Below are 13,308 nucleotides of genomic sequence, written 5' to 3'. Positions count from 1 at the left end.
GTTTTCCTGTTATCAGCTTCTGTGTCACATCCGGGAAGTTTTCAGTCATTACATAGATACTCCTCTATAATGTATTCCAGTAAGTCTGCGAGATTTAAAACCGTTTCCATCTTAGAAGCGTCTGGAAATTACTTTGTAAGATGTGAGGTAAATAACGATCTTTACTTTGAGTTCTTTTGCTACTTGTTTTAATAATTTTACTACAAACTCCATCCTTCGAAAAGGCCATTTTATCATATTACGCACACACGTGCACACAGGCACACAGTTTAGTCCGGGGTGCCACATAAAATAGCCAGTGCCATCAAGTAGGCGTTACTCATGATTTTGTAAGTCAGAGATTGAGAAAGGGCTCAGCCAGTTGGTTTGTCTCTACTTCATGTGGCATTAGCTTGGGTGGCTACTACTGGAGGGTCCAGCAGCAAGATGTCTTCTTCCCTCACTCATCTGGTGCTTCCTGTTTCTTGGCTTCATTTCCTGTCATACCCCACAGTGTCTCATGCTCCAGAGATTTTCCACGTGGCTTAGAAATTGCACCACATGACAGCCTCGGAGTAGTTTCAAGGCTTTCATGAGGCAGGAAACACAACTTGCCAGGCCAGTCAATGGTTAAGCCCAGAAATGACACTCTGTGACTTTGGTCATACTCTACCGGCCAATGCAATCACGGAACCAGATTCAAGGGTATGGATAAATAGATTCCATTTCATTCTGGAGAACAGGCAATGTCCCATTATAAAAATGTATATGCAACAGCAGATTTTTGTGGCAGCCATCTATGGAAAACGCATTTGCATACACACACAAAGATCAGATGCACACAGACATAAACATTATTATTATTCAGGAGCATGGTATGCTATTCTTCTTATTTAATGTGAAGTATGTAGTTAAAATAATAATTATTGCATATTTGCAATGTGGGACATCTACACTTGATCTTAGCCAAAAGGCCGAGAAGCGATGCAATGGGGACATCTTACGCTAAAGCACTGAAGCAAACCTCACAGAACAGGACCTTCCTGGAGCTTATAGATTTCCACTACGATCCTCAGTAAAACTTTTATGTCTACACCATTGTACAATAATGCTTATATTTACACACTTCTATCCTATAAAAGTAAACGTCCTTATAAAAGTAGGTATATTCTGGATTGTTCTGTTCATTGTCTCTGTCTTTCCCTTTAAATTTCTCTAAAAGGCAACTTGTTATTTATATAGGACTCATTTATTTTGCAATCGATCATTTTATCCTTCAAAATTCCAGCAAAAAAGAGAAGGCGTGCTCAAAGAGTTTACTGACGACAGTTTGATGGAATTGTGACTATAAAAAATGAGCAAGGTTAAGGGAAGCCCAAAAAGATGGGGAAGGACACAGGGACCAGGGGCACGGAGAGACCATTACCACCACTTACTTAGCCTGCGGGGATAAGAGGACAGAAAGCCCAGAAAGCACTGGGAGCCATGAACAAAGGTCTGTCTTTCAGAAGCATTAAGGACAGCACCAGCTACACTAGAAGCACAGCTGAGGGAATGGGGTGTATATCCTGGCCTTTCTTCCTTTGGGCCTTTCAGTCTCTTGCCAGTACTTCCCGTCGATAATCCCAGCCAGGAACTGGAGGGCAGGGACACCTATATGAGGGAGTCAGTGGCGTCAAAAGCACAGATCTGATCAGAGGATCGCCACGAGTAGACCTTGGGGAAAGCAACAAATGGAGAAACACCAGCCAATACCGTTCCAATGGCAGTTGATCTGGTAATCCCACTTCTGGGTCCAAATCCAAAGAAATTGGAATTGGGATCCTGAAGAGATACCTGCACTCTCATGTCCATTGTAGCATTATTCTCAAGAGCCAAGATGTGAAAACATCCTCAATCAACGTTCAATGGATAAAGAAAATGTGGTATATATACCGAGTGTTCAGCCTCAAACAAGAGGGAACTATTTCCGTTCACTACAACATGGATGGGCCTGGAGGACGTTGTACTAAGTGAAATAAGCCATACACCGGACAAATCCCTAAAGAGCCCACTTTTATGTGAAATCTAAAATTGTTCCACTCAAAGACGCAGCAAACAGAAGGGTGGGCTGGACAGAGGAGGGACATGGAGGAGGTGTTGGTCAAAGCCTAGAAAGCTTTAGTTACGCAAGAGGATTTTTGTTTTAAGTTATTTTTTAAAATGTTTTTATTTATTTTGGAGGGTGGTGCAGAGGGAAAGTGGGACAGAGGATCCCAAGTGGGCTTTGCACTGACAGCAGAAAGCCTGATGCCAGGCTCAAACTCATGAACCGCAAGACCATGAGCTGCACCTAAGTCAGACGCTTAGCCAACTGAGCCAGCCAAGCGCCCCTACACAAGATGATTAAGTTCTGGACATCTAAGGTTCTGGACATCTGTGACTATAGATAACAATATTGTATCGTGTACTTAAATATTTTCTAGAAAGCTAGGTCCTATGTTAAGTGCTCTTACCACTAAATATTTAGAAAGAAAGAAAGAAAGAAAGAAAGAAGAAAGGAGAAAGAAAGGAAGAAAGAAAGAAAGAAAGAAAGAGAAAGAAAGAAAGAAAGAAAGAAAGAAAGAAAGAAAGAAAAAGGAAGGAAGGAAGGAAGAAAGAAAAAAAAAGAAAAAAGAAAAGAAAGAAAGAAATAGGTGGGAGGAAACTTTTGGTGGTTGTAGTTATGATTCTGAGCTTTGTGGTGATGGTTTCATGGGTGTATACTTACCTCCAAATTCATCAAATGGTGTACGTTAACTATGCACATATTTTTGTATGTCAGTTGTGACTTGATGAAATGGTTTTGCAAACATGCAGACACACACCGATCAGAAGCTACAAAAATGATGGGGCGCCTGGGTGTTTCAGTCAGTTAAGCGTCCAACTTCGGCTCAGGTCATGAATGATCTCGCGATTTGCGAGTTTGAGCCCTGCATTGGGCTCTGTGCTGACAGCTCAGAGCCTGGAGCCTGCTTTGGATTCTATGTCTCCCTCTCTGCCTCTCCCCCACTTGTGCTCTGCCTCTCTCAGTCTATCAAAAAAATGTATATATAAACGTAAAAAAAACTACAAAATGAATTAAAACAAACAAATGTGCTGCAATCCATTCTCTCTTGTTTTCTAAGGAGATGGATGCAAATGATAATAATTTTGCCTTTTCCATCTTTGATAGTGAAGATTAAGATAAATTGAAAGAGGGGTGCCTGGGTGGCTCAGTCGGTAAGCGTCGGACTTTGGCTCAGGTCATGATCTCGCGGTTCATGAGTTCGAGCCCCGCATGGGCTCTGTGCTGACAGCTCACAGCTTGGAGCCTGCTTCGGATTCTGTGTCTCCCTCTCTCTCTGGCCCTTTCCGTCTCGAGCTCTGTGTCTCTCTGTCTCTCTCTCAAAAATAAATAAACATTAAAATTTTTTTTTTAGAAAAAGATAAATTGAAAGAGTGGTAATGGTAATAATAAGCATGCTTGTATTTTAGTTTGGGGGTTTCCATCAGTTCCATGAACTGAGGTGTTTCATCTCCATTTCACAGACGAGTTGCTACAGTTCAGAAAAGTTAAGCAACTCACCCAAGATTATACGAGTCAGTAAAAGTCGAAGCCAGGAACTTAGTCTGAATCGATCTGATTCCAGGGTGCTGACTCTTAACCATTATGCTTTTGTGCCTCTTTAAAAATTTTCTTGTCCAGTTGCATTGATTCACTCTTTTTTTTTTTTTAATCCTTATTTTTGAGAGAGAGAGAGTGTGTGAACAGGGAAGGGTCAGAGAGAGAGAGGGGGAGACACAGAATCCAAAGCAGGCTCCGGGCTCTGAGTTGTCAGCACAGAGCCAGATGCGGGGCTTGAAACCACGGACGGTGAGGTCATGACCGGAGAAGTCGGATGCTTAACCAAGTGAGGCGCCCCATGCATTGATTAACTCTTAAGCAATTATAGTGAGAATGAGACTAGACAGCGTGTTTGGTTATTTGTTGGGCGGTGGAGCCTTGAGCATTTCACAGTGAGCCATGATGGGAGCTCTTTGTTCCACAAAGACCTGTTTGAACACATGTAGAAAGAACCATTTTGTTACCGTATATATACAAAGTAGTTTTTTAATCAAAGTAAAATTCTTAGTTGAGTTTGAAATTCACCGACTCTCCCAACCTCAATATGCACTGATTCTGTTTTTTTTTTTTTTTCTTATTGACTAAATGCCCTTCAGTATCTGTTTTGTCAGCCTCTCTACTAGGCATAGGGTCTCATGTTATAAATTACAGCAGCAGAAATCTCTATCATTGACACCCTATTTTGAGCTGGGAGATTATTTAACCTCTTCTGATCTCAGTTTGCTTGGATGGGAAATCAGGTTAGTTTAAAGGCTATTCTAGATTCAACATTCCTTTATTCCTTTGGGAGCCTGTAGATGTGAAGGAGAGTCCACTGAGTTAATTCTCAGGTACCTCTCAGCTAAATTTGGAGGCTTTGACTTTTAGACATATTCCAGGCACCTGTCCTATGCCGTGTTCTTGTTTATGTTCAAGTTCATTAGAACATGGTCTCTGAGGGGCGCCTGGGTGGCTCAGTCGGTTAAGCGGCCGACTTCGGCTCAGGTCATGATCTCACGGTCTGTGGGTTCGAGCCCCGCGTCGGGCTCTGTGCTGACAGCTCAGAGCCTGGAGCCTGTTTCAGATTCTGTGTCTCCCTCTCTCTCTGACCCTCCCCCGTTCATGCTCTGTCTCTCTCTGTCTCAAAAATAAATAAACATTAAAAAAAATTAAAAAAAAAAAAAAGAACATGGTCTCTGAAAATTTCAGTCTGATTACCCAGAAAATAAGAGAGATTTTATCAAGAGAAAGATTTTATCATATCTTACTTTCAAATATGTACATAGGTACATCTCTCTTCCATAAATATAATTTATACATATATTGATGTGACTCCAATATATATTCTGTATTAACCAAATATTCAGTTGTTAAGGCTTGAAGTTATAACCATTTTCTGGGAATTGCAGTCATTGATAAAAAGGACTCTGGGATGCATTAAACACAGCAAGTAATGATATTTCAGTGCATGAATAGTTGTCGTAGGTATTCTGGAAGCTGCCTTTTCCCCCATTTTTATATTTATGGAGATTCTTGTCAACAAACACTTATTTAATTCCTGTAACTATCCATTACAAGAACCTAGGAAACTATCTGATGGTGCATCTGATATACATTTTTTTTCTATTCAATTTCCCTGGAATTCGATAATTATGTGTATATCTGCTTATTCATTAATTCATGCAGCCTCTATACCTTCAGTGAAAAGGAGAACTGTAAAAGCCGCTATTGTGATAATTTGCATCTCTCTCTCTCTCTCTCTCTCTCTCTGACAATCCACATCTTTTAAACAAAGCATTATATACATGGCCAGGATGTGTTTTGTCTTTCTCTTTCTTTTAAAATTCAGATTATGAGCTGCATCAGTTTATCCAGATTTAACCTTGTTTGCGACTCTTGCGACTTATAAAATTGAAAGTGATGTGAAACCTGGAAACAATTAAAGTTCATCTTGTAAGTGACAGAAAACATCACGGAGGCTTCAATTGCTTCTCTCCCACTGTTAGGGAAATAGAGTTGAAGATGTGCTTTTCTACCTCTGATTGGTGTGAGTAACTGAAAGTGAAAGATTATTTAGCCTACAGAACCTTAATGGAGCAGTTCAGGATTTATTATGTAAAACGCTACCTTAAAATAGTATACTTTAGAATGGTTTTGCTTTAATAGGTGGGGGGAAAAATCAACCTCTAGGCTTTAACACTATTTTGTTTGAAAATTTGCAGTCTTCCTGCCTCAGTCATACATGGCTTTTAAATTTTCCTTTAAAAAGGTGCAACTTAAAATGTTGCATAATAGGATTTTCTTTGTTCCAGCTGTGATATCAGGGAAGAAAAAGGAAGAAATGCATGATATGGCTTAATCCTTTTTCTAAGACAACATTACTACATCTGCCTAATTTTCGAAAGGTTCCATTCATGTTTCAGAATATATTGTCTCTTTTCCCTTCTCCCAGTAATCCTGAGGAATTCAAGTGGCGTTAGTCTGTAGGGAGGGTCCATAAACTAGATGTAGCTCCTTTGGAAACATATGTTGCATTCTTCTGCATGTGATTATGATAAAAATGCCAGACACTGTTCTAAAGTGATTATAATAATAACTCGTTTAACTATAACAAACCTAGAAGAGAGGGACTCTGATTATCCCTCTTTTACGGATGACAAAATTGACACTGTGGAGGTTAAGTGACTTGCCCCCAAATAAAACAACCACTATGTAACAGAATCTCGCTTGAACCCAGGCCGCCCGGCTACAGCGGCTGTGTTCTTGGGCCCTCCGCCAGGCGAACTTTTCACCAAGTACAATTTTTATTCTATTTTTTTAGGCTATCCACAGTTCCCTTTTCTTTCACTGGTTGGACAGATACAATTTCTTGTAGAAGATCCGTTTGCTTTGCTTTATTTGTTGTTTATGTATTTGCTTTGTACAGTAATGGGAAGTAATAGTTTTCATTTGTTCAGTAGATGTGAGTTTTGGGCTTGGACAACTTGCTAAATCAGGGATTGTTCCTTCTCCTTGTGTTCAGGCTGTTCTAGGTCTTTCTCGGAGCTTCCTTTTTCACTGCATCAGCTGCCCGTTCCATCTGTTGTCCTTCTAAGTCACTTTCCTTCTGAATTCTTATTTCCCCTCTCCAGTGTCTCTGTAGTTAACTTTTGCTTAAATGTTTCCTTGAGGCCATTCATTCCTATCCAGTCAGTAGAAGGAAATGTGACATGTTAAGTTAGTTTCACTGGCATAAGCACCAGGGAAATATGTGGGTTCTGAGCTTCAGAAATAGGTCTGATTGTGGACCTCAAAGAGAAATATATGCTGAAGTTGACTTTTGCCAAAGGCTGAGCTCAACATGGGTTTAATGAATTTTTGAATTAAAATATCAACCCGTTAAGAGGAAGACACATTTAATTATACGAGTTTAAATGAATGTAATGTTCCGGGGTGCCTGGGTGGCTCAGTCAGTTTAGCATCTGACCCTTGATTTTGACTCAAGCCAGGATCTCAGGGTTTGTGAGTCTGAGTCCTGAGTTGTGCTCTGCAATGACGGCATGGAGTCTGCTTGTGATATTCTCTCTCTCTTTCTCTCTCTGTCCCTTCCTTGCTCATTCCCTCTCTCTGTCTCTCTCAAAATAAATAAATAAACATTAAAGAGTTAATGTAACATTCCACTGTCGAACATTTGGGAAGATAAAGAGAATACAGATGGTTCTCTTTTAGTATAAATATAAGACAAACTCGTATGTTAATGGAGAGTCTGCAGAGTCAGAAGCATGAGAGAATGAAATGCTGAAACACAGAAGGAATAGCTAGCTAGCTGGTGGGATAGTAGAATCTGTTGTTACAGTGACAAATATAGGCTTCCTCTGACAGCCAGATCTCGATCATGCCCCAAATTTGGCCTTTAAGCCTCAACCGTTGTTTAGACTTTGTCAAAATCCCAAGGTGGTGATACAGTGATATCTGAAGTGAGAAAAGGCAGTGAATCGTTGCAATGAGTTCATGGGTCCTACAACACTCCAAAACAGGCAAAATTATCAGGGATTATAACATTACAAAGGTTCATATAAGGAATAATGACAGAAGGAAGGCCTGGCCAGCAGCCATGACTGCATAAGACAAAATCACCAATGGGCAGGGCTTTTACTTAAAAGGGTCAAGACGAGGGAGACAGTAGGGAAGCAGGGCATTAGAGGGTGATTACTTAAAGTAGTAAGTCAGCAGATAGGGAGGAGACAATCCTTGGAGGCCCCAGAACTCCTGGCTGTCAGAATCCCAACATATCACATGGACCTGGAAAGTTATGTGGAGGGGCCCCAGTGGCATCACTCTAGGAACAGAGCAAGAAGGGAAATATGTCAGGAAGGGAATGAAGCCTGGGCTTCAAGTCTAAGCTCTGCCCTTATAGTTTGGTGCCCTTGGGCAGGTCACTTGGTTTCTTTTCTGCAAAATGAGAATGTAAGAGACTATGTCAGAATATTTTTATGAGAAATATCTAAGGGTTATGTGTTATTATGCTTAGAATGTGCCTGGAATATCAATATCCAGTATAAGCAAATATATTATCTTTGAGGCTGCAGTAACTATATATATATATATATACACACACACACACACACATATATATATTTAACAATATATAACACATACATAATATATGTTAATATATAATATATAATAATATTATATATAATATATATAACATATAAAATGTATAATATATGTATATATATATTTATATATGTATTTATCCCAATTCTGGAAGTTGGGAAGTCCAAGATTAAGGTGTCAGCATGGTGTTCTGGTGAAAGCCTTCTTCCTTCTTCCACCTTCATGGCCGGCTCCTCATTTCTGGGTCCTCACAGAATGGAAGGGGCTACCCACCAACTTGACATTTCTTTTATAAGGCACTAATCCTGTTCGTGAGGGCTCCACCCCCATGACCTAAGCACGTCCCGGAGGACCTACCTCCTAATACTATTATCTTTGGAGGTCAGGATTTCAACATATGAATTTGAGGGGACACAAATATTCAAACTACAGCATATATGCTAGCATTATTGTAAACAGTAGGTTATGTGAAAATTGAAGTAAGGTGAGCTTCAATGTAAGGACTAGAGGTAGCTAATTAGAATAAGAAGTCAGCATTCTTTGGAGAAATGCAAGAGGAAATGCAAGAGGAAAGATACTGAGAGGGTGAAAAAGAGGGGATCCAGCGAAATGGAGCAGAGGCAAAGGGCACTACATGATTATTGTAATAAATATGATTTTCCTGAAGTCACTTTTGGGAGTTGGGATGGTATACAAGACTTTCACATTGTTGGAGTTATTTAAGGTAATTCCAAGTATTCCTCAAATACTTAGCAAAGCCTGGTAGCCATACAAAGGCCTTTTAGGGGTGTGTGTGTACGTGTGTGTGTGTGTGTGTGTGTGCGCACATTGTATGTGTATATAAATCAAATAAAGAAGGTGAGTCCACATCTGGGTTGATGGGATAAAATAAGAACAGTACACTTTGAAGAAGAAGGGCAGAAATAACTAATTCATCCTAGGAGGGAACTCAGAGACAGCAAAGACTTTCAGATTATAAAATTCCAGGAAATGGAAAGAAATTTTGGAAAAGGCATTATATTTCAACATTATCTAGATCTGAAAGAGCAAGCAAGGTGAGCCTAGATAATATTTGGGCCATAATTAATTTAACAAATATTTATTAAGAGCATCCTCTATGACAGACATTTTGTTGATCTTGGTAATAATAATAATATATGTAAATATATTTTGAATACTTAATCATGTATGAGGGAGAGAAGAAAATAGACATTGAAAATACAATATAGTATGAATAGATGAAAGATAATTTTACTCTGCCTAATGAAGGAAAGTTGACCTTCTAGACCAGATGATAGAATGCTGACTTTTTTATCTCAAATATGGAAATGAGTCACTCAGATGGGTAAGAGAGCAAAAAGGATATTCAAGGACTAAAAATCTACAGATGAACATATGTGAAAGGAAAAAAAGGAAAAAAGGAAAGAAAGAAAAGAAAAGAGAAAGGGAAAAAAAGGGAGAAGGTAACAAACCGTAAGAGGTCTTATGATGGAGAACAAACTGAGGGTTGATGGAGGGAGGTGGGTGGGGGGATGGGCTAAATGGGGGAGGGCACTTGTGATGAGCACTGGGTATAGTTTATGAGTGATGAATCACTAAATTCTACTCCTGAAACTCACATTTCACTATATGTTAACTAACCAGAATTTAAATAACAATTTGAAAAAAAAAAGAATAAAAAGTTGCCATTCTAGGAATGGCAAACTGTTGGGAAAGATGCAAAAGAAAAATAGCAGCAGGAAATGTCTTATGTTGTAAAGAATCTCTTGTAACATGGGAAGGAATTTAATTCAAAATTTTTGACTGGGGGAGGCCAAGGCAGATACCGACCTGGACAGTATCTAATTGTCCTATAGGATAACCTGTTGTTTCAGGGTTATGGGCTTTCATTGGCCAGGCAATTCCAAGGTATGATGCTTAAACAAAATGGATTCAGAGTCCGTAGACTTAGCCTACTTGAAAATATGTCGATTCCTCTCTCTACCCCTCTCCTTCCAAGTGATATTTTCTGGGAGCTGGACCTGAGCATTTGCACTATTGACAAATACCACCATTGTTCTTCGTGCATGATAAAGTTTGAGGATTATACTTTCGGGACTATTCAAAGAGCAGACCTGTCATCTTCACTCCCTGAGTGAGGAGTTTTCTGGAGGCAGGGAGCAGCAGGGGGGGCCGAGCTGAGCTGTGAGATATGAACAGTAAGTGACCTGGTCAGTTTTGCCCATTTGAAACATCACTGCTCTGTTGAAACAACACACGCCTAGAGGCAGAGAAGCAGGTTGGCTGATAAAAATCGTGTATTATAAGGGTTTAAATTAAGATGTTTATGTGTTTGCTGAAATATTCAGGTCTTTTCATAACTGATTAGTCTGTAGCATATCTTTTCATAATGGAAAATAAAGATTGATTTTATAGCATTTGAAAGAAAGTTCCTGAAGTCACCTCTTGTTTATTAATTGTATAATAATTTATTTAGGGTTGTCAGTGGCTATTTCAAAAGTTTATACAGTAAAGCTCAAGAGAGCTTTTCATATTTTTCTAAGGCTTCCATAATCCTAGAAAATAATTTCTAATTATTATTAATAATAATAATTTGTATTGTGTCACTGTGAGCACCATTTAGTGAATTCCTAAAATGTTTATCCTTAGAAATAGGCTAAATACTTTAACAATTAACATTAGTTCTTATGTCATTTTAATCCCACGGAATGATAAACCGTGATATTTTTCTCAAGTAAGATATGATTGTTAGTTTTAAGCGCTATCATAATCCATATCATATGTAGCAACTAAAGAATGAACATTTACTTACACAGTCACCATTTAAGCCAGGAGTGGATGCTTCTGAAAATTTTATACTGTTTGAGGGAAAGCATCTTCCAAGACACCTAAGATGTTTAAAAGCCTGTATTTTTAAAACATGGCTGGAGATGAACAAAAAAATAATTAGAGGCAGAGAGCGTGAATTGTTGGGATAAACTGACCTCAGACTGATCTGAGCACATCCATTGAACCTGGGAGACTGTCATCTGAATGGCCAGCTCATCTGAATGTGTGGGGTCATGAGACTAAGCCAAAGATCTTGCATGATGAGAGACCAAAGAAGAAATCCGTCCATAAAGTTGGAACCAGAAGGGTGATGTCTTTAGCGGGTGAACTTGGCAGAAAGGGGAAAACAGACCACATATACATGGGAACTTGATATATATGAGGGAAGTGAAATTTCTAATGAGGAGAAAAGATGGCTGTTCAGTAAATCGAGATGAGTATTTGGCTACCCATACTAACAATAAAAATAGATCCCTACCTCATGCTACACACAGAATTAAATTAAAGACGGAGTAAAACAAATGTAGAAAGCTAACTTTCACACATTTTAAAAGAATATATAGAAAAAGAGCTTGACAGTGACCTGGGTAAGGATTTTTTTTCAAGAGAACATAATAAGCAAAACCGATCTAAGTACAAGATTGAATAATGCAACCATAGTAAAAGCGAAAAGTCTTTTTTAGTATCAAAAAATGCACAGAGCAATAAAACAAGACAAACACTGAGACTGTACTTGCAACAGATGTAATGTATGGATGTTTTATAGGTTTAATAATTAGAATGTATTTTTTAAAAACCACAATAAAAAATTCTTTGCATCAAATCGATGGTTCAAGAAGAGTCATTTCAGGTAAGAACACACATCCACAGGCAATACACATATTAAAACAAGCTTAGTTTTGTTAGTAATCCAGTTGATGCATATTAAATACAGATTGGGATAACATTTTACACCAACCAGACTGGCAAATATTGCAAAATCGGACGACAGTAGGTGTTGGAAAGAATGTGGAGAGACAGAGACTTGCTAAGAAATGTTTACTTATTTATTTGGCAGTGAGGGCAAAAAGAGACAGGGAGAGAAAGAATCCCAAGCAGGCTCTGCACTGTCAGTGGGGACCTGATGTGGGGCTTGTTCCCAGGAACCATGAGATCATGACCTGAGCCAACATCAAGGGCTGCACACTTAACTGACTGAGCCACCCAGGAGCCCTGAGAAACAAACTTCCATACGTAGCTGGCAGGAGGGCCCCTTGGTACAACCACTTTGAAAAATATGTGTCTTAGTGACATTGAACACACACAAGCCCTATGACCCAGCAGCTCTATTCCTGGGCATACATACACCCTGGATACACTATCCATTTAAGGACAACTGATCCTGTAGGCCAATATTAAAAATCCCGCTGTCGTTTAAACTTTACCCATTATAATTGCTTATTTTAAGCTAAAGTTTTCAGTTCTCAGAGAAAGGTGTAGTGCAGAATTAAATTTTATTTTCATGCCACTTTATTATTGTATGACTTTCCTGGAATTTTTTTTTTTTGAATAAGTTAAGCATAAGAAGAAACCTTGAATTTTTAATTGTATAGATTTTGGCTTAATCACATGCCATGTTATACACTTGTAAAAATTATTTAAATGATTAATGTGGACCTATCCGAAAACAAATTTCTTTCCTTTCCTCTTTCCCTACCCAGAGACATTTTCACAAAGTAAATTTCTGGAAATTCATCACTATTTCCTTGTTTTTTATTATTATTGTGGGGCTTTCACATTTTTCACAGTGATGCCAAAAAAATGAATGTCGTTGTAATCAAATTATCAGGTAGGAACACTTATGAAAACTATCAGTGACTTTTCAGTCCTTCAGAATGTAAATTGATAGTGAAATGCGGTTCTAAGGGAGCCTGCTAGCGGAACAAAAATACGATGCCGCCTTACTTTCATTCAACAACCTTTAGTTCTCATTTCATAATGTTTACCTTAGAGATCTAAGTCACAATATTTTTCTTGAGTGAGATTTCATTGTTAAACACACCGTAATGAGAAGTGTTGACATTTTATGGAAAACCACTCTATATTGCTAATCTGCTATGAATATTGCTATGGCAGTGGGGAAAATCTGTCAAAATGAGTTGGACTGTGTTCTGTCTTGATGCAAAAGAATAACTTCTCACGGTTCAAGCCCTTATTTAATTACAATTCCAGAATAAGAATTGGTTGTCTTTCCCCCTATGCCTTCTGCCACTTGACTCGTTTTCGTTCTTTGAATCTCAGGTAGGATGTTTGTTCCT

General features: G+C 38.8%; 1 pseudogene; it reads right to left on the bottom strand.

The window, feature by feature from the left end:
* Positions 1–877: 877 nt before the first annotated feature.
* On the bottom strand, positions 878–965 carry LOC122237559 (annotated as a pseudogene).
* Positions 966–13,308: the final 12,343 nt, after the last annotated feature.

The sequence above is a fragment of the Panthera tigris genome, chromosome A3 (genome assembly GCF_018350195.1).
Source record: "Panthera tigris isolate Pti1 chromosome A3, P.tigris_Pti1_mat1.1, whole genome shotgun sequence".
Lineage (NCBI taxonomy): Eukaryota > Metazoa > Chordata > Mammalia > Carnivora > Felidae > Panthera > Panthera tigris.
This window is presented reverse-complemented; position numbering and strand designations above follow the sequence as displayed.